Here is an 18674-nt window from a genome sequence, read left to right as displayed (position 1 = left end):
GAATCTTACAGGTTTCTGGTACCAAACTGCTGAACTAATGGATTGTCAACTGTACTACATTATTCCTGCTGCCTCTGTGGTGTTCCGAACTGAGCTATTCCAGAGAGAGTTTGCTACCCACAGTGTTCTCCCATGACATCAGGCAAGCAAAGAAAGCAGGATTTGTGGATTGAAGGTGGGGCTGAGGAGAGTGCCTCAGGAGAACAGTAAGAGGAGAGCTGTGCTCAGAGCTTGGGTGTGCAACAGAAGGGCCACACAGGGAGCCTGACACAGGTCCTTTGGGGCTCAGAAGCCTGGGAATTAACTTGCAACTAGAAAGTGGGCAGTCAAAGTGCTAGACTCTAAAACCAACAAAGAGCAAGTACCTTTACACAAGTACCAGGGGAAAGGTTGCTGTGGACCAGGGGAGAGATGCAACTGTCTATCAGAAGCCTGCAGGGAGACTGCCTGAAGCCCCAAACGAGGAAGCAAGAAAGCAGTGAGCACCCGTTAGTCAGGGTGAAGACACAGTTCCTGCTTCCATTCGGCAAGCCAGAACCCTCTGAAATGTGGCATGAACAGGAACAGCGGATGCCAGCAGCAAGAGCCCAGAGAGCCCATGTTGCCTTCCCTTATACACACATTCTCTTTGGTGCACATCACATGTCTCCACAGGGCTTGCTCTGGATTGCAGAGGTGACACCTAATGACGAATGGGAAAGAGATTCAAGGAGGGAAGAGGAAGAACAATTTTACCCAAGTCTCCTTTTCCCCAGAGGCTCTCAGAGCAATTCAAGGTAGAGCTGGGAGAAGGAGAGGCTAACTGTATGTAACCATGAGGGCGGAGCTCTCTCTGTGACAGGAAGGTAAGACCTTTCTGCCAGAAACCGAGATGAGGACTCTAAATTATTTAGGGACTGCAAAGGCCATGTGTCACATCTGAGATACTAGTCAGGGGGACAAAGGAGAATTCAAGGCACTTGGGAAAAAGAATACATCTTTCATTTTACCTCTGAAGGGATCAAGGCCAGGAAACACCACGAGCCGCCCACCCCACCCAGACTCCCCTTTGCCTTGATGTTTGCATCTGGCTTCTGAGAACCACCTATAGTTGCAGTGCTTGGATCTTGTACTCACAGACATGAGGAACTCACTAGTCGGCCTGGCCTGACTACTTGCTGCTGTGGGAATGTGAGCACCCATCAGTCCCTGAGCTTCTCAAGTCAATACTACTTAGCATGATGTGGCCAGCTCACAGGTTTCTGCTCCAGTTCTATTAAGTGATAGCTCAAGTGCTCAGTGTGACCAGACCCCACACTCATTCAGCCAATGCAGGCTTTGCATTAACTGCTGAGCCTTCTGTTCAGAACTTGGCACTGATAATCACCATCATTCTGTTTCAAGATAATTAATAATAATAATAATCTTTAAAAGATCATTCCACCAACTCTCACATGGTAGAATTAGAACTATTTGCAGTAGTTCTGTGAAACTGGATTGCCTGCAGTTTCTGCCTAACAGGTCACCTGGATGCCCTCATTTTTTTTTTTTTTTCAACTTGAGGTTCAAAGAAAATAAGTGTTTTCAAATTTCAAAGCAAACAGTTACGGGAGCAAACTGGGCCAAAGCAACAAATGGAGCCATTATTAAAGATGAAATCCAGTCCAATGCAGGCAGGAGGAAAAAAGCAGGATGGAGCTCAGAGCCTGCTGGGTTCTAATGCTCTGTCCTTCGCCAAGGTCCTTTAGAGAACATGCACACACGTATCATTTTCACACAGAGTGAATCACCGTTAAGAGTGTCCACCTTTAAATGAACAAGCAAATGAAACAGAATCACAAACAAACAAAGTCACATTTCTGGCTCATTGTTCTTCCTTAGTATAAGCAAGTAATACGTGGTTATGAGGCCAGCAGTCTTTATTCAGGAGCTCTGCCCTTTATCTGGGAGAATAGAAATAGATGCTATGTGTAGCTGGCGCCCAAGGTCCTGTGGAAATGCAATAACAAAAGTACTTCACTGAAGTGTAAAGTTATCAGAGTTCCTAATGAGTAGTAATGCAAAGCCTGCATTAGCACAGTCATCCTGAATCAAACACAGAATGGGGCTGCTGTCAACTGGCTTTGTTCTCTTCCCTTAGCTCTGCCTTTACCTCTACCATCGTGTAAGTCTGTGCAGAATAAAAGTCCAGGGCCTCTGCCCTCTATGACAGACCCGTCCAGTCCCTTAGTTAGAGAGTGAGCTACCTGCCCCATTACCTGAGCCAAGAATAGCTGCCTGCAGCAGCAATTTGGTGAATGCTTGCCCCAGGAACTGGAGAGGAAGGGCAGGGCTCCTAAGGCCATCTGCAGAGGTGGCCAGGTCCCCTTTCAGGAAAAGTGTGGTTTCATGGCACACAGAGACCCCAGAGCAAGGCTCAGGACTGCTTGGATCTGGCAAGTTTTGTCCAGCTCTCTCTCCAACATTTATCTTATTTTTCTACCTTTTGCCTATCATTTTGCCTTTTGCTTTCACATTATTTGTGTACCTCACAGTAGCTTTGTACCCCAAGGCTCATAACATAAAAATGATTACTGCTGTAACACACATAAGCAGAATACTTCTGCAAGAAATTTCTCATTTCTACTGTATAGCCTTTGGGCAAAAATTAAAAGTTACACTGAAATAAATATTACAATTTGTGTTGTAAGAATCTGGGAAACATTTAAACTTGAAGGAGGCAAAATAAGGCAGCATTTTCTTTAGGAAGAAGGGCCCAGTCCTTTATGAATACATCAGGCACTTGCTGTATAATGTTCTTTAAAAGTTGTCTACTAAAAATGTCTGCTTCTCCCTAAACAGGGCTTTACCATCCATCCCCTTAACAGTGATACCCCTCATCACACAATGGGACTGCATCCTGATAAACCCATTGGAAACTGGAAAGGCATTAATCCACATTCCACACTGAGCCTTCTTGCTTAGCTATTCTCTGAAGCTGCATGCCAACTGCTTCCCACTGTGACCCAGAGAAGCACTGTGAGCTCTGGCTTGCTTCCTGTCACCCAGAACCACAGGAAAGGACTGTATGCCCCTCTGCTAGTCCTTGGGAGATCAACACTCCATGTTCAAAGAGTATTGTGTGTGTATCTCTTTTGTATCATCATATAGTCAAAAAAAAAAAAAAAAAAGTAAGTTAAGCCACTGGATCAGGAGGCTGGGTTTCTAAAGCAGGTACTACCAACTTTAAATGTCTGAAGTCACAATGGAAGTGCTCTGTGCCCCAGTGGAAGGGGCTTGACCTAGATGTAGGAACAGGGATACTCTACTATCTGACAATGTTGCACTGCTACTATGCCCCTTAAATATATGTAGGTCTCCTAAAGTCTATGTCTACAGGCTCTCTTCCCTCTAAGGCCTCACCTCTTCCCCATTCTGCTCCTCCCTCCTCCTTCTGCTCCTCTCCAATACCCCGCCCTCTTGGAACTTGTTAAACTGACAAGTAACCAAACCTTTGGGAATCCTTTCTAAGTTGTTCTCCTTCCTGTCCTTCTGTCCCAGGCAGTTTCTTCTGTCCCTAACTCTTCTTCCAAGCAGCCATCTGGCTCAACATATCCAGCACAATGCCCAGTGCTGCTGGAAGCAGAGCCTGGAACCCATGAGGAAATGATTTCCTGGTGTGCTCAATTCAGAATGCCTCTCCCTCAAGACAGAAAGACTAAAATCTACAAGGTTTCTACTGTGCCAGTCCATATAGTTTTGATGCTCCCCCCGCAACTCTGTTGTAGAGCAAGGAGGAAAAACACACCCCTGGGGATGGAGGGGGTGGGGTGGAGAGGTGGGGTGGAGGGGGTGGAGGGGGTGGAGGAGGTGAGGTGGAGGAGTGGAGGGGTGGACGGATGGAGGGGGTAGAGGGGTAGAGGGGGTGGAGTTCACTTAAGAGGCTCCCCAAGTATCCTCATCACCTAGACTCTTAGAGCTCAAATTAAAAGTAATCTAATAAAAATTTAAAATAAAAAACTACAGACATCTCGGGGAAGACCCTTTACTGGGCCTGAAAACTTCACCTAGAAAACTAGGAAACAGACCAGTTCACACTATTCTGACATAGCATCTCCTTCCAAGACACTACCAAACTCTGTCTCACAACTTTTAAAGCTTCTGATTCCTAGTTACCAAAGTAACTACCCTCTCCCTGCAGTTTAGAGATTGGCTTTGAGTATTAAGATGTGGTTTTTGTTGCTGTTGTTATTTTAACAACAACAACAACAACAACAAAAACTTGGCATACAGGTCAAGAGGTCAGAGCGGATGTTCAACATCCTCTCACTCTCTCCTGAGTGCTTCCACTATGGCCTCACGTCTGAGATATCCATTATCAGCCATGCAGTGGCCGTCTGTCACCTGCTAGCCAGCACACCAGGTAGGACAGCCAGGTAGGACACAAGCCCTTTACTACATCCTGGGTGCCACCTGAATGAGGACAGAATGAGGCCCAGAAGACTAGCTAGCATGTCTGGTTATGTCTTCTGCACACTCAAGGTCTGGCTAGATTCAAACCTGCCTCCTGTGCTGCTCTGGACAACCACTGGTGCTGACATCAGCAGTAAGCAAGGGAGGGAGGGCAGAATGCAGGCAGCAGTCTTTTATCAGTTCTAGCAGAGTCTGGCGGGACAGCAAGGGGAAGCCCCAACTAGCACTCCTGCCACAGGGTAAAGTAGGGAGAGAAACAAGAAGATAGGGAAGTGTCCTGAAAACTTGGTGGCCAGAGCCATTCATAAAATGTGAAAATAAGCCCAAAGAATCCAGTATGAGATAGAGACAACACAAGCTCTTTGTTTGATGAGATTCTCCAAGGGGCTCTCAAAATGTCACAGCACCCTCCTTCATGAAAAATAAACATTCTAGTGTTTTGCTAAGGAAATTAAAATATCTTCTGAGCAAAGGAAACAATAATAGAGTCCTGACCCGACCAGATAAAAATCAGAATAGGAAAGCCTCATCTTCTTGGGCTGCTCTGTGAGAAGGATCAAGGATCGTACAGACCATGGCACCCACTCACCAGGAGAAAGGCAGCCTCTCACAAGCTCTCTCCTCAGTGAGGCATGCTTAATCAGGATACAAAACAGAGGAACTGGAAAGAAAGAAGACACCTGTAGTGGGTCTATTGATCTAGAAAATGTTTACTGATCCTCTGCTATGTGGCAGGTAGGGAAAAATATGAATGACCTATGGAGCTGACCTGTGTGGCACACATAAAGATAGCACGTGGTGTGACATGAACAGATGCTGAATAGACAAAGAGAGCAGAGATTTAGCATGGGAGAAAGTGCTGTCAACACCCACAGAAGAGATAAAGGTATGGGAACTGAGGAGACCCCAGAAGAGGAGAAGGGAATAGGTTTGTTTCTTGAGTTTTGAGATGTACCGACTGCTAGAGGTGGGTGTGCAGAGCTGGGAGAAGTATTCACTTCAAGATGGCAGAGGTGTGGTATTTACGTGCTGATGGGAAATATACAGTACAAAGAAAAGCACACCTCTACATTGAAAGAAAAGGAATAAAAAAATAACTGCAGGGCTGGAGAGATGGCTCAATGGTCAAGAGCACTGACTGCTCTTTCAGAGGTCCTGAGTTCAATTCCCAGCAACCACATGGTGGCTCATAACCATCTGTAATGGGATTTGATGTCCTCTTCTGGTATGTCTGAACACAGCCACAGTGTACTCACATACATTAAATAAATAAATACATACATAAATAAAATAAATATTAAAAAAACTGCTGAAAAATTAACTGCAAACTGAACATGGAGGGACAGTGGGTCACAGGTGTCAGAGATGGAATAGGATGCTTCCTAACTGTTGTGTGACATTAGGGAGATGGCTCTGAAAGAATTCACAGTGTAGGTTTATGTCAACCCTCAGAGCACCAAAGTGGCACAGGGAAGGAGTGTGTTCAAAGGCTACAGGCTGAATGGAAAGCTGGAGGAAGTTTCCTAGACGCAGATAAGTTAGCAGTTACTTTAGAGCAGGCTGTGAACTACTACAGAGGCAAAAGCTAGTAGACACCGGAAACGTTAGTTCTTCATCTGCTGGAAATCTCCTGCCAAAAGTATATGGTTTGAATGAAAACTTTACCTACAGAACAGAGACAGGAAGTGTTGCTTCTGCAGCTTTGGAGTTTACCAATGGGGAACTGGAAACCCCAAGCAAAAAGAGCAGAAAGCACATAGACATTCAGTTGTGTGACCCTGATCAAGTGGTACTACATGCCAGGCACTGTGCCAGGTGCTAGAGGTGCTCACATGAAAGGGACAGATGCAAACACTTGTGCCCATGGCATCCTCACACATTTTAGGTCAGATTTCCTAGCTGGATTCTCACATAATTGTGCTCTGTGCACATAGGGAGAAGTGGTTGGGATGGCAGTGTGCATGAGGGTAAGCGCTGTTTGACCTGGGATTCACCACTGACTCCTAGGTGACCCCGAGTCATCTTCAGTCTCTACCCTAGGCTCCTTACTGCCAATGGCTTCTGTTGTGGGAGGTACTCAGATAAGCACTGGGGAAACCAGGAAGGTTAAACATATAGGGTTGTCCCTCAAAGGGAGGAATATATACACTATTTTCTGCCTAGAATGCTGGGAGTACATATGGTTAATAGTCTGGTGACCTTTGTGCTATCTGTGTGGCTGAGACCATACCAGATCCTCCCCCAGATCCTTATTACGAGCCAGTCAATGTATAGAATCCATCTTTATGGGCGATGTCACATGTACTTTACAAAGACTTTTGATGCAGTCACACCTTGAGCTTTAGTGTTAGTATCCACACTACATTGAGTTAATTGTCACGGGGAAAAATTTCACCAAATTGTGCTGTGCTTAAATATGCCAAAAGTGAGCTACGTGGGGTCAGACTCCCAAAGTTGAATCAACATCAGCTACTGAGTAACACTGAGGCAAATTAGCTCCTTCCCTCTACAGATCATTATTCTGCTGGCTGTGGAGGCTGTAAAGATCCCCAAATGTTGGTAATGAAGTATGGAAAAGGCTATCAGGTAAAGTCTGTGTCCAGAACAATTAAAATAGTCCAGATCTAGAATGAATTTCTCTGCAATGAGAAGAACTTTTTAACCCAGAGAAAGGGTTGGATAGAAGAGGCTGGCTTACTGCCTGTCCTATAATGGGTAGGAGAAGAACGTTAAGTTCCTTTAAGTTTTGTTCTAGGGCTCCGGAAATTCTCACTGCCTAGGCTGAATTTACTATTTTCACTGAGAAAAGAAAAACGTAAGACAGAAGTTTGAAGATAAAGTATACTAAGTGAGAAGCATGAAAAGCCTAATTGCAGTGTAATGAACTAAGACTGTGGCAAGAAAATGTATGTGAGCGATTAGGCCTGTGAAGAAACAGGTACTAAAGCAAAGGGTATAAGGGAAGTAGGCTAGATGAAAGTGATGAAGATAAACAAGTAGGGACCTGGCTTGCCTTCTGCAGGTGTTTTAAAAGTTGCACATCTGTACTGGGCTGATATTTTACATCCTATATGAACCCAGACTCCAGGCATAGAAGCAGAATGGTTTTAGGTATGCATGCATATGATGTTACTGGTGGTGAAGATTCTGAAACTACTGGATGGGAGTTTATGGCTGACCAAGAAGACCCTCAGGGACGAATCCCTAGGGATGCTCTCCTGGCGTTAGGAAACAGATGGCTGTAGCCCGGAAGTCTACCACAGGTGTCAAGAACAACAAAAGCTGATGTTCTCATAATTAACAGTGTTAAAATGATGTATTATATTTACCTGTAACTTGTCAGCTTACATTGGAGCTCATACTATCCACAACGCATCAGAAAACATTTAGCCAACAACTGCAGGCCAGAAACCAAGCCATTAAATCTTACAGTTAGACCTAGTGTACTGAGACAGGAAGTCCTAGTCTCAGAACTGAGGTGTGCCACATCCTCACCCTCAAGGGAATGCTTTGGGTTGCATAATTTCCCTCAATTAACTTGGAAAATCCAACTCTTCTGTGGAATTCTTTTCTTTTATTGACTACTAGAAGCACGGTATTAGATTTTTGCCTTTTGTGTAAAATCTTTGAAGGCAAACGGTGGCTTTTATACCCGTATCTATTTGACTTGCTGAAGCATTCTGTATTATTCCGAGTGTCTAAAAACCAAGGAGGCTGAGTCTTCCTACACTTACAAGTATGTCTGAAAAAACACTTTAGAAAATGAACCCTATGCATCCATAGAGTCGATTACTCCTTTTATGAAGTCATAATCAGCCACCAAATGAAATTGACTTCAAGAAGACAGTAGAACAATATGTAAGAAAGTTACTCTCTGTTTCAGAAAGTTTCTCAGTCAGTGCATTTTTAGTCCATGGACAAAGGATACCTAGCCTCTCGTTTTCCATGCCAGCTTTGTCAAACAATATGATACACAGCACAAAGTGACCTACTTCACAGCTAAGAAAGTGATGTGTCATTCCAAGGTCTGTTTCTCCATGCACAAGGAAAAACCAAACACTTCTACAGTCATTCCTCTCTGGGAAGGCTTCCTTTAAGCAAAATTCTAAAAAATAAAAGAAGGTGTGTGCATGGTTTTCCCCCCTGAAAAGCATGTGCCAAATATTTCCTTATGGTAGGACCATTTGCTATCCTTGGTTTAGCTCTCATGCCAGACTATGGATGTGCCGAACAGTGCCAGGTGGAGCAGTAGGGAATGAAGGGATATAAAGATTGCAATGGTTCTTCATAGAGTAGTTTCCTCTGGGAGAGTAACTCACATGAAAGAAAGCATGGCCCCAGCATCTCTACTCCTGTGGAAGAGTCATGGTACAGTGAACTGCAGCAGATGTTGGCCTTCACTGACCATGTCTGGACTGATGTCTTCTAGTGACCACTGAAGGTCATAGAACAATTAGCCACAGCAGATGTTAGCCTTCACTGACCTTGTCTGGACTGATATTCTCTACTGATCATGGAAGGTCACAGAACACAGTGGCCTTCACTGACCACATCTGAATCCTGTTTCTTATCTGTTCTCTGTGACCTTGAACTAAGAAATCCTCTTGGTATTCGCCAGCTCTCACTTGAGAACAGGAGCACTGTGCTCTAAGGCGGCTGGAACCATTCAGCACACAACCTGACACACAGACACTGTCGAGGAAATTCTACAGCAGGGAAGTTATTTTTATTGGAAAGAAATTCTAAGTATCCTGTGAGAAAAAATACTTTCTTGATAAACACATTGGTTGCAAAACCGTGTAAACGTAAGGACTTCTTATAAGATCAGACATACAGAAATGAAATCNATTATTTAAAAATAAATCTATCTAGAAGCTTGGGAGGTCCTACATTAAATTTATTACCTGTTTGAAGAAAATGCTCATGTTTGCTATAGTGAATTTCAGTCCCTAATAGGATTTTTCCCCCTCTCTCAGTGTTTTCTTCTTCTCAGCATGTCTTACAGCTTCCATTACATTGACATTTAGGGAGTTTATTTTTTAAAGTATTATAAAAATGCAATTGTATTTTTAATATCCGTTTTCTTATTCCTGCTGAAACTACTTCTAACCTGTAGTCTCGTATTTGAAGTTTTATAAATTCCTCAAAGTTCTCTATGTACACAATCTCACCAGACAGTCAGACAACAAAGAATAAGCTATTGTAAGAAAATTAGGCTAACGATATGGAACAAGTCTGGATTCCCATCATCAGATGAATGGATAAAGAAAATGTTGGGTACATACTAGAGTTTAAGTTAGCCATTCAGAAAACCTTAGTTCCCAGGCTTGTGTGGCCAGCAATTTACCGAATGAGACAAGTACCCAAGAATATATCTTTATAACCATATCTTTCTGTCTGTCTGTCTTCCTACCTATTTACCTATACTTACAGTAGGAAGGGCACTATTATAGGCAAGAAAGGAATCAGCAAAGGAGGGTGACAAGGCAAGTAATGGGAGGTCAACACAAAGTGCAGTGATGTAGGAACATATCCTAATGAAGCTAATTTGTTTGCTAGATATTTAAATACAATTAAAACATAATAAAAGTAGGCTGAATGAATAAGAAGACAGATAAGGAGCAAGCAAACCTTCCCATCCCTTATTTGCAAACGTACAAAATATCATCTAAAACTTATATGGAAAAGAGAAGAAGCCAAAAGAGCTAAAAGGGTTCTGGCAAGGAGAGAAGGTTGGTGGTACTTTACCTCCTGCACAGTCAGAGACATCCAGGGACAGTGCACACACATGGCAGGAACAGAGGGAAGAACACAGAAACAGCCCCACATTGGCACAGCCACCTCACCTGCAGCTAAAGTGCAAAGCGAATTCCTGGGAGGGGCAGGCTCCTGCACAAACAGTGCCGGAGTACCTGAGTTCCATGGGTCAAAGCATGAAAGACCTCAGCACCTCACACCACATCCAAATGAACTCAGAAGAGCCAATTTCACACGCAGTCAATCGGAAACAGAAATGTTTTCTGAGACAAAAAGAAAGGAAGAGTATTTATAGGACCAGCATTGAATGAGACATCTTCAGAGAGGACACGCAAAGTATGAGCCACGGAACAAAGAAGAAATGGATAAATGTGCCCAAATCAGGAAGGTAGGGTAGTGTTTACTAAATGGCTCCAAAGCTCTAAAAAGAAACTTTGTTGTTGTTGTTGTTGTTGTTGTTGTTGTTGGGGAAATCCTTTCTGTTACTATGGGTCAGGATTTGGTATGGTAAGGAATGCAGTCTGTAACTAGCACTGAAGGCAAAGGTACTACTAAGGAACTGCTCATATGCCTCAGAGACCCCAGGGGACGTATATGACAAGTTGGGCTTTGGAACGAAGGATCTGAATCTTTACTGTTCATTCGTACATGTACAGTGTAGTATGGAATTCGTGGTGTTCTGTCAATGTTGCTAACCATTTCTTATTGTTAGAAATCCTACTTTCATGTACAGGGTCCTATGTTACCACAGCTGTTCCCAGTTGCAGCTAGGTCTTGTTGCAGACAGCAATGCTTTAAGAATATGTTGATTAAGAGGTTAAACAAAGAAAGGAGAATATTCCTAAACTGGATATTTGTCTCTGAAACGTAGAACAGACCACTCACTCTCCTGATGAAGCTTCCCTGTGTTTTTCTAATCCATGTAGAATAAGAGTCATTGACAGCATACCTAACATTTCTTAACTTTCTTTTTTTTTTTTTTTGGTTTTTCGAGACAGGGTTTCTCTGTGTAGCCCTGGCTGTCCTGGCACTCACTTTGTAGACCAGGCTGGCCTCGAACTCAGAAATCCGCCTGCCTCTGCCTCCCGAGTGCTGGGATTAAAGGCGTGCGCCACCACGCCCGGCTTTCTTAACTTTCTTTATGTCACCTTATTTATGTATGTGATTGTTTGCTTGTTTATATATTTATTACTTTGGCTTTTTGAGATAAGGCCTCACTGTAGATCCTAGGCTTGCCTTACAACTAGCTCTGCAGCCCATACTACTTTCCAACACAAAATTCTCATGCCTCTGTACCTCATGGGACAATACTCACCAAGTTCTGCAGTTTTATTAAATTATTATTTTATTAGAAATAGGTGTAAAAAAATCCCAAATACCCTGAAAGTTCATGTTGTGTGTAAATGTGAAGGTCTGTCCTAATAACTATGACAGACATTTTTTCTTTTAAAGCTAACAAAAGAATTCTATTATTTCTCTGGCCTCCCATCTGAGTGCTCCATGTGGATTTTGGATACATCTTATTATAGTGCATCTCCCATCGTTGATATCCCTAGAATGTTAGCTTTAAGGACTATACACAGAGATAGTAAAACATGCCCCCTGGAGAATATGTGTACACTGTAGAGGAGAGTCATAGTCTGTGTGTTACTGGCCGATTATGTCTGTTTGCCTTTGAGACTAAAGTATGTCCGGTAAAGAGTGGAGGCTGAGAGTAGAACCCACAACTCATCATAACCACAGCCTATGAGAATCTCACAAGCACAGAGTAGCCAGGGTTCTCGAGATGTCCATTTGGGACAGCACAGCTTACTGGTGGGTGGCTAAGTCCTCTAAGGAATGGGGGCGGGGGGTTCTGCTAACGTAGACAGTGTACAACTGGAAGAACTGGGACCCATCCCAATAACTGAATGAACAATAAGTCAAACCTGTCTTCCCCTTTGTCTCTGCCACTACATTGACAAAAATAACCACTTTCCCCAAAATAAAAGTGGAAAAGGATGAAAAGGAAGTGGTATGAAGCACAGTCAGGTACAGAAGTAGAAAGAAAGGCTTCCTTCACACATCCCAGCCTCCTCTTTTCTAGAATAAGAAACACCATTTTCCTTATAAATAGAACAAAACTGAACCCCATGTCACAAATACTCTTAATTAACTTTCTGCTTTCATTCTGTCTTCTGAAGTGCTTCTGCAGGGTGAGAACTGTATTTCAGAACCTACAATCACAACTGCTATGAGCTTAAGTCTGGCACAACTGACAGATTTGTTCTCAATTCCTATTTATAAAGCAGAAACTGTGATAAGTCAAATGACTCCTGATTAATTTTAGCATATAAAGCAGCTAGCAGACCATGTCTATTTGTGACAGAATTCAGCATTTTCTGCACAATTCTGCTCTGAAGGGTTACACAGAACACAGTTAAGGAATTTGTCTGCCATTACTTGTATAACATACAAAAAAGTATTTTCCTAAAGATCCAAATGTTACTTTGGTTCAAAATGAAAGCATAGCTTGTTTAGTTAACGATTAAATTTCTCTAACCCCTTAAGATGGGAATTTAAATAATAATAATAATGGCAGACAGAGCAAGGCAGACACACAGTGGCCCTTTAGGTACTTGCTTAGTTGCTATGAGAAAACACCCGAGGAAAGTGGTGAGGAAAAGAAGAGAGGGTTTCTTTTCGCTCACAGTTTGCGACAGGTCCAACAGCAGGTGTGTGGGGCTGCTGGTCATACTGCAACTTCACCAGGAAACAGGGATGAAGGCTGGTGTTCCCCTACTCTTTCCATTCCTCAATCCCCCAGCCATGGAATGGTGCTGCCAACATTAGTGTGCATCACGTAACCCAACTTAGAAATCACAGGAAGGCAGAAGCTGGTCTTCCAGATGATTCTAGATGTTAACGTGACAATCAATATTACCATAACTGGAGGATCGTGCCATAACTAACTGAACAGAAATATAGGTGGGGTGTCTGGATGAGGTCCTGGTGAAAAGTGAGAGCATTTGCTTGGCACCATGTCCCAAAAGGACAGGTCCTGGAAGCAAGAAAGGAACAAAGAGGGCTGGACACAAAGCAGAGAACATGGAGTCTGTGAAGCTCCAAACACAACTGGGAGGTGGGGTGAGACCCAATCCTACCACAGCTGTAATGGAATTCTCCATGACAGTTCCCAGAAATTCTGAGTGAAGAACAAGGATGAAGGCAGTCTGTCAAGGACATCCAGACAGCTGTGGGACCTTATTTGTTCCTTGCTGAGTATGCCTAAGGTCAAGAAGTGGGACATCACACAACAGGAAGGAATTTTTGCTTCTTAGAGAAAACGGTCCCATCCTGGGAAGATGTTGTTTTAGAGGGACACCTGCTGAAGTTAGTTATCACAACTTAGATCCATGCATATGGCCATCTGTAACTCCCATCTTCATACAGCAAGATTTCTGATTGATTTGATCCACAGGAAATTTCTTAAAGTGTTAAAGGATTGCCGATCTGAGACTCTGACATGAAAGCCAGAACCCAATAATCACACAGAAGAAAAGAGGCCTATGGAAGATCAGATATTTAAAAGACATTTGAAGACAACTTCAAAAGACCGAGAAAACTGTCCAGAGAAATCCATGGAGCTACTGAAGCCCTAAAGTAAAAGCAAATGATTTTAAAAACATAAAACAGCAAAATAATTGAATTCAGAAATGAAATCTACCCTTCAAATAATTCAAAAATAAAGCTTGAAGAATAAACAGAGTGTTTCCTGGAGAAACATGGCTGAAGTCAGCCAACGCAGAGGAGATGGTGACAAGGAATAGGGCCCCTAGCTGGTCCAATATTCAAGGAAGAAAACCACCACTAGGGATGAAACAACATTGATCAAAAGCAAGCATTTCAGAACTACTACCGGAAACTTAGGAAGGCCCAGGAATAGCGAGTAAGAATATCAAACACCCCACAGTGAGGCAGCCACTGTACAACTTGAGAACGTCAGGGGCAAAATCTCAGTTTCAGAAGAAAAATACTTCCACCCAGGACACACAGGAATCGAGACAGCGCTGTTTCATAAAATCAGCACTTAATGTGTCTTCAAAACTCGGAAATAGGATCTTTTAAAAATAGGAAACAATGACTAATCTCTAGTGTGATACTCAGACAATCCTTCAAATGTAAGGACAGATAGAGAATCTTGCTGACAGGAAGAGAGTCAAGGAGACTGACCTCTAGATACTTTTACCTAGAAAGTGTATGAGGGTGCACCTCAGTACAATTACATAAAGAAAGAGACTTGGCATCCAAGCAAGAGGGAATCTCACCCAGAAGAGTGACTTCAGGTAGGTCCAGCCATAGCTCATGAAGCTGTAGCACAGCAGCTGCTAAGAGATGAGCCACAGCATAGAGATTCAGATAGGATGAGGGATAAACATGCACAAAGCATTACTCAGAGGCATATGCAGAAAGGTCAGGACAGGTGACCGTGAGAGCGGTGTGTACGTGACTCCAGTGTAAGTCAGAAAACAAGGCAAAGGACAGGGAAGAAGCATACACTATGAACAGGCAAGTTCCGGACAGACAAACTATGCAGCACAGTCCCAGGATACACAGCTCTGCCCTACCGATAAAAACTTAAAAGCAAACTCCTTACAAAGTCTCTATGATTTGTAAACACTGCTTTCTAGCATATTCACTCAGCAACTCAAGTATAAAACCAACCCTACATGAGTCAAAGCTTGGATATAGGTTTTGCATATAACACAGATTAATTTACAAACGGTCTACAATACAGACTAATATTTACAAACATATGTAAGTAAAGTATTTTCAGATGGCTACTTTAGAGTCTGGGAAGTGAATGTTCACGAACTCTCAATTATATTTCCTTACTTTGATGATCTCTCCCAGGCGTCTGGGCCCACATCAAAGGCGTTCTTATGCTACTAAATCAATGAGGCAATTTCAGATGCAGCCCTGGGTTTACTTACTGACAATGGAGTGCATTGAACCTCCCTGGCTTCCCTCATCCTGGTCTCATTCAATCTCCTCCTGTCACTTTCCCATTGCAAGACTGGCTTTTCTGTATTAATGTGTCACCAATTGGATCATCTAAATGTTCTGTCTGTGACCTGTTCTAGAAGCCAAGAAGCTACACTGACATATTAAGATACCCCACAGCTCAGCTCAAACATAGAAATCACCAAATACATAGAACTGCTTGAGAAAAGCAGCACATTTCTGCTCTGTCCCCAACCTTCTGCACCTCCATGCCACATGGGACACTTCAGCACTAACCAGGAATACCTCTCTCCAGGTGGTGTCCCCCAGGGAGGGCTGGGCCTCGAAGATTCTGACTATGGCTATCCCTCTGGGCTTCTCAATAACTGTTCTCTAGGTTTTAGATGAAACTTAGGTACAGTCAGTCCTTTCTTCTCACCTTGGGAATTTCAAGGATCCCAGAGGCTTGTACTTAAAATGAACATAGCTTTAAGATATAACACTTGGGCAATAAATCACTGTCTTGATGATGTGAGTTGAAAGTCCAACCATGGAATTCTCCAAACCTATCCTTGCCCGCAGTGGATGGGCAGTGAATAACTTCTGAGATGGAATACTGAAATTTATATGTGCATGACCCAATTAAAAAATAAATTACAGAGAAAGCTGCTATTTGTTGAAATATCAAAGACAAACCCGAAGTATCTTTTTCAGCCAGTGGGCTTATTCTCTCAATCTCCCACTGCACATCATTACTACGCAGTCTACAGGACAGTTCATCAAGGAAAGAGGGATGATGAAGGTGAAGAATGATGACTCATCAAGAGATCTCCCAAAGCAAAGAAGGCATTACACAGGACAAAGTACTTAGAAGCAAATGCAGTCTGGCTATTTTCTTTAAGTGTGCCATGTGCCCTTCTTCACCCCCGTCCCCCACTTTCCTTGAGCCCTTGCCTCCTACGGAAGCTGGCTTGTTTCCATGGAGTCACGGATTTACATCTATGATATAGGTCTTACTCATTTACTCACTTGTTTGTAGTCAAGCTCCAGGCTTGACTATGTAAGTATGAGCTTATAAGCTTGATGTTGGTAAGACCTGCCCCTGGCTCTGCTATATAGTGGCTGCATGACTATGAAAAATGAAACCATATAAGCATAGGTCCTGACTTGATGGTAAAGGAATGGACATTATATTTTGTCTTGCCAGATTTCTGGGGACATAAACTGAGATGAGTATAAAAAAAAAAAAAAACCAAAAAAACCATGGGACATAGTGCCAGGCAAAGGACAGGAGCAACTACATCTGTGTAGCCCAGACTCTTTCCACAGGCCAGCCTGAGAATATCTGATGGAGTGGTGGGAAGAACTGTTACCACCAATGTGTTTGTTATATACCATAGAGATTCCAACAAGACTATAAAAATTCAAAGAGAAGAGAGACTATTTTTAAAGCAATTTCTAAAAAAAACTCCTGGTAATGAGAAACAAGTTACTTTTGAGCTAGATCTTGTCACAACAGGGAATTTACTCACCACCATGACAGAGTCATATCCGCTTTCTGGTAGAGTCTAAATGTTTGTATCCCCGCAAGCCATCTGTTGACTCTCCAGCACAGCAGTACGTGGTCTAAAGAAGTGGGGGCTTTAGGTGAGTGAACACATCATGAGTCTCCACTGCCATAGCAAGGCTTACTGCACTTACAACATAGGCTGAAGAGACTGTGCTTGGCCCTTGCTGTGGTAGGACAAAGCTACGAAGAAGCATCACGAAATGCCACATCTGCTTGTCCCGCCATCTTGGACTTCTCAGCCTCCAGAGCGTCTATAAATACTTAAATAAACTTATCAGCTTAAACATTAATTACTTATAAAAGAAGTATGCTGGTATATGCCTATAACAGCACTCGGGAGGGAGAGCCAGGAGAATCAGAAGCTTGAGGATAGCCTTGGTTACTGGCAAGACAAGAGGGCAGCCTGGGCTACAGGAGACGATGTCTCAAACAAAACAAACCAAAGCAAAACAAATTAATTATTCAGTCTAAACTTTTTTTTTTAAATAGCAACAGGAATGGACTGATGTTCCAATCTTAAATGAAGAGCAATCAGGTTGAGAATGAAGAACAGGACAGTTCATGTGTTCCATCCATACCTCCTCCTGGCTCTGTTAACCTTGAGCCAGCAGGCGGCTGGAACACAAGTTACAGTGTATTAGTTTTTTGGTTTCCAAAGGCACAGAAATATCATGAATGATGGTAATTTCTAATGTTTAAAGGGATATATAAGAAGAATGTCTGTAGGCAATGGTGAAATGAGAATCTAAAAGCAAAACTGCTAGAAGCACTATATGGTTGAGTAGGGTTATGTATTTATCATCATGATTATTTGTTTTAGGGTAGTAAAGGGGAATCATTTTCCACAGGCAATACTAAGCTAACATCTAAAGTTATGTCCATAAAAGAAAGGTGGTTCAAATACTTTCTATGGTTCAAAAGAGGATTTTTAGAGTTTGTAACCCGCAAATGACTTAGGACATGTCAACTGATGTTGCTACAAATTCTGGCTTCTTTTGAATGGAAAATTATAGGAAAACAGGAAAACATTCTCTTCAGTGAAGTCTTTCCAGAAGCCTCTTTGCCACAAACCACATGGCTGTGTGCTGGAAGCCTGAGTTAGGTAAGAAGGGAATGGAAAAAAGGACAGACACACAGACACAGGTACAGAGAAGCTGGAATCAGTGTGTCACACACGGATAGAGATGCACAATCAGCAGCCTGGAAGCTCAATTCCTTTACACATCTGAATCAAGGAGGTGGGCCTATCGAAAGAACTGAGCAAAAAGGAAGGGTTATTGTATGCTGCTGGACAAGGAGGCAGGTTTACTGTACACAGCTGAATGAGGAGGCAGGGTTAGCTAATCCCTGTAGGGGCTCTCTACAATGAGGCAATCTGAAGCTCTAAATACCTAGGAGGCAGAAGCTGTGGTAGATACTCTCTGTACAGTCAACATCTGCACATGAACCAGGGAAACCAGGGCTTTACCATTTCCCTGACCCTGACCTGGCTTTGTTATTCCCATGAGGCCCTGGAATTCTTGACATCACCATGCTCATATTAACAACTCATATTAACTCAGGACTCCATCGCACACCCTTTTTCCCCTGAAGTACAGCACAAAGGTACGGACACACTTCTACAAGGAGCATCAGTGCAGACATGAGCATGGAACATGGAAGATGTTTCTTACCACTAATCCAATACCTGCCAGACCACCAACTGATCTCTTCTTTCTTAGCAAATAGATGAGAAGGTTCCTGATGGAAGAATGCTTGAAATCTGAGTGCCCTGGAATTCAGCTGGTTTTCTTCTTGGGGATCAGGATGTCTGGAAACTAGAGCTTTTCTGTCTGTCTGTCTCTCCTTTCCTCTCCGCCTATCCCCCACCCCATCTCTCTCAGGAAAAACAGGTTTTCTACAGGAGCTACTGCAATGAGGCAAAAGAGAATTC

At 43.0% G+C, this 18674-nt stretch overlaps 1 protein-coding gene across 11 annotated transcripts in view; it reads right to left on the bottom strand.

Moving 5' to 3' along the window:
* Fam110b (family with sequence similarity 110 member B) overlaps positions 1-18674 on the bottom strand; it is a 143544-nt gene that overhangs the window by 12061 nt on the left and 112809 nt on the right. The window contains exon 1 of one of the 11 annotated variants that reach the window (XM_029476535.1): positions 16704-16927. The exons of the other annotated variants lie outside the window; for them this stretch is intronic. The gene's annotated coding sequence lies outside the window, so the exon portion shown is untranslated. Of the gene's footprint in view, positions 1-16703; positions 16928-18674 lie in introns of those variants that run through there. 11 annotated transcript variants of the gene reach the window in all.

The sequence above is a fragment of the Mus caroli genome, chromosome 4 (genome assembly GCF_900094665.2).
Source record: "Mus caroli chromosome 4, CAROLI_EIJ_v1.1, whole genome shotgun sequence".
NCBI classification, from domain to species: domain Eukaryota; kingdom Metazoa; phylum Chordata; class Mammalia; order Rodentia; family Muridae; genus Mus; species Mus caroli.
This window is presented reverse-complemented; position numbering and strand designations above follow the sequence as displayed.